This window comes from Brassica napus, chromosome C4 (genome assembly GCF_020379485.1).
Source record: "Brassica napus cultivar Da-Ae chromosome C4, Da-Ae, whole genome shotgun sequence".
In the NCBI taxonomy this organism is placed as follows: domain Eukaryota; kingdom Viridiplantae; phylum Streptophyta; class Magnoliopsida; order Brassicales; family Brassicaceae; genus Brassica; species Brassica napus.
In genome coordinates this window covers 6,996,788-7,000,140 of record NC_063447.1, presented here as the reverse complement: position 1 = coordinate 7,000,140, position 3,353 = coordinate 6,996,788, and the positions used below count along the sequence as shown (strand labels likewise).

Genomic DNA, 3,353 nt, shown 5'->3' with positions numbered 1-3,353 from the left:
TGGGGCCAGGATACTCGGTTAGCAAAAAAAAAAAAAAACAATGACACTTGCACAAATTATTAAACTACATATACAGTCGACAAGTACCGTATTTGAAAAGAAGTTCATGTTAGCAGGATTTCATGTGTACAAATAATCCATCTTCCACTACTATAAAGTCACGTGGCCCAAGACCAGAATAAATTAAAAACGATTCACCTCTGGCCACATAGTTATAACTATTTGACAACCCACTTCCTAACCAGCGTTACTAACTTCACCCTACGTCGAGGGTCCCGCTTCACATCGCAGCAAACGAAGATCACACACATTCACATAATCACATTGTCATTGTCCTACATTCACATCCTTGTTTTTGTTTTTTTGACAAAGTACATTCACATCTTTTTCTTCTTAGTTCTACAAACGATTATTTGCAATTAGAAGAGACATTTTTCCCAAAGCTCTTTATTTTTGTAATACGATAACTTTAAAAAGTCAGATTGAAAGTACAGGAATATATGGTCACTGGATTCAAACGAGAATATTAGTTAATAATTCACATATATGTAGATAGAGTTAGTTTTTGTGCAAAGTAAATGTGAAACCAGAGCATATGATAAGGGTACGATTGAATAGTGTTATGAACACATGCCATATTTAATAAGAGAGACAAGTATGGTCCTCTGATCCATTCCTTCAACCTATCTAATCAGAGAGAAAGAGTGACACGTAAATAATGGCACGTGACTCAGACCATGAAGCCGCGTGCGATCTCTACCCCACACCCATGTAATCTAATAATATAAAGAATACTATTCTCTTCTTTTCCTGCTGTCATATCATTAATTCGCTGTCATATCATTAATTCGCTCATCCTCAGAGCGACATGTGTCCTCTAAATGAAACGATCTGTTTCATTAACAGAAGCAACAATGAGGTGGACCGTGTTATGTGTGTGGGCTCTGTGTTTTCTCAGATAACCCAGCCCAATAGCAAGTGACATAAGCCTCTCAAGCCGCGTGGGTTAATCATGTTATTTCTTCTCCACCGTCCGAAAGCTTGAATGATGTAGTCAGCGTGACGATTCCATTCGTAGGGTTTTGATCGCGTCCTTTGAACTCCTTTTCCATCCATTGAAACTAAACTACTTACAGATTCGTAGCATTAAACATCTTCTTAATTCCTTTAGCCACGATTTATACTTCAATGTGAAGTTATATTCTGCGAGGCGGTGATCTGCGGGTATAAAAAGGTAAGCTTTCCTCCTCTCAAAAACATCTTTTCGATCTGTTGAATCAACAAAGTAAACTTATTTTCTGAGAAATGGCTAACTCGAAAGTTCTTCTTTCTGATTTGATGTCCTGTAGATGTTTCTCTACCGCTGAGGTTAGGCTGAGGCCAGGAATGTCAAGCGATATAAGATCGTTCGTAAAAAAAAATCGCAGTAAGCCATTTTTCAGATTTTGCAATTGTTCTTTCATTGATATTTTTCTCACCATTGGCCGATTTTCTTATGAGCTTCTAATATAAAACAAACATTGTATTATTGTTGTCAAAGTGAGGTCCTTCGGTAACTCAAGATTTAATTAAGGATGTGTGTGGCATGTTACTAGAGCGAGATAGAGGGTGGCAGAGAACGACGGAGTAAGCGGCAGAGAGCAACCAGAGAGCAACTGATTTTGTTTGAGAAGAGAACATCTCATTTTGCCTCAATCCATCAGTGGAGAGCAGGAGCAACCAGTAGCCATGGCGGAACAGACTGAGAAGGCATTTTTAAAGCAACCAAATGTTTTCCTAAGCTCGAAGAAATCAGGGAAAGGAAAGAGGCCTGGTAAAGGAGGAAACCGCTTCTGGAAGAACATTGGTTTGGGTTTCAAGACTCCCCCGAAGCCATTGACGGACATTACATTGACAAGAAATGTCCGTTCACTGGAACTGTTTCTGTAAGAGGTCGTATCTTAGCTGGTACTTGCCACAGTGCCAAGATGCAGAGAACAATCATTGTTCCCCAAAACTATCTCCACTTCGTCAAGAAGTATCAAAGATATGAGAAAAGACATTCCAACATCTCTGCCCATGTCTCACCCTGCTTCCGTGTCAAAGAAGGTGACCATGTCATCATTGGCCAATGCAGGCCATTGTCAAAGACTGTGAGGTTCAATGTGCTGAAGGTGATCCCAGCAGGCGCATCTGCCTTTGCCAAGAAGGCATTCACTGGAATGTAATAGGTTTTGAAGTTATGGAGAGTTTCTATGTTTCAGAATGTTTTGTTTGTTAATCCCTTTTGTGTGAGACTTGGTTTGTCCACAGACTGAATCCTACGTACTACTTTCGTCATCAGAAATTACTACATTCTACTGTTCTGTGACTTCTGTCTTTTGGTATCTCTAGAAGAAATCAAGTACAAAAAAAAAGAAAAGAACTGTTCAGAAGCAACAAATGAATGTAATGTTTCCTTCCCTCTTTCCCTCTATAACACAATCAATGTTATAGCTTGCTTTGTTGCTTAACATTTTCATTCATGGTTGCTGGCTGACTCTATTTCCCGGATTCTGGCAAGCGGAGGAAGTAACACAGGCTCTTATGAAGCCCCTAAGGCAGCTGAAACATGATCAAAGGTGTGATTCCTTGCCTCCTTGGTTTCTTCAATTTTTTTTAAAAAAAAATTGTTTGGTTTTTTCAATTTATTATCTAGGAATGTCTTTGTGTTCTACTTTTGAATCTTTTCAGTTGTAAAAAGGAAGAACAATATAGCAATGTCCCCATTTTCAGTGAATGAAAATGTTATCTCCATGGCAATGTCATCTTCATGTACTTTGAATCTTCTCTTTGGTTTGGTAAAAGTGACGAGTGGTGTTTTTGTTACCAAAACTAATTGTAATCTCCAGCTGTTTTTTTGTTATCAATAATACAGCTCTCTACAACCTTCTCTCATCTTTGTTCCTTGCTTAATATTCTGGTTGACTACTATGTATATTGCTAAGATTATGTAAAATTTTATTATCTTATTAAAGATTATTGATATCGATAAATTGATAGCTTAATAATATGTTTGACATTATATATATAAGTTATTAGTTTAAAGTAAAATCAGAATATTAATAAATGAAAATAAACTATTTAGATGTTTATATATAATAAACAAATTTCATTTAATGAGGGCAATGTTAAAAATTATTTTCTAAAAACTAAAAAGTATCGTTTAAAAAATATTCAGTATCATATATAACTTACAAAAAAAAATGATTGAGAAAAACAATGATTTAATAGTGGATTTTATTATAAAAAAAGTGAAAATTAATGTTACATATTATTGAGAATAATTTAAATATATATATATTTTTTTAAACTACTAAATACAAAACTCAACC

General features: G+C 35.9%; 1 pseudogene; it reads left to right on the top strand.

Moving 5' to 3' along the window:
* The first annotated feature begins 972 nt into the window (after positions 1-972).
* On the top strand, positions 973-2,350 carry LOC106407272 (annotated as a pseudogene).
* The last annotated feature ends 1,003 nt before the right edge of the window (positions 2,351-3,353 follow it).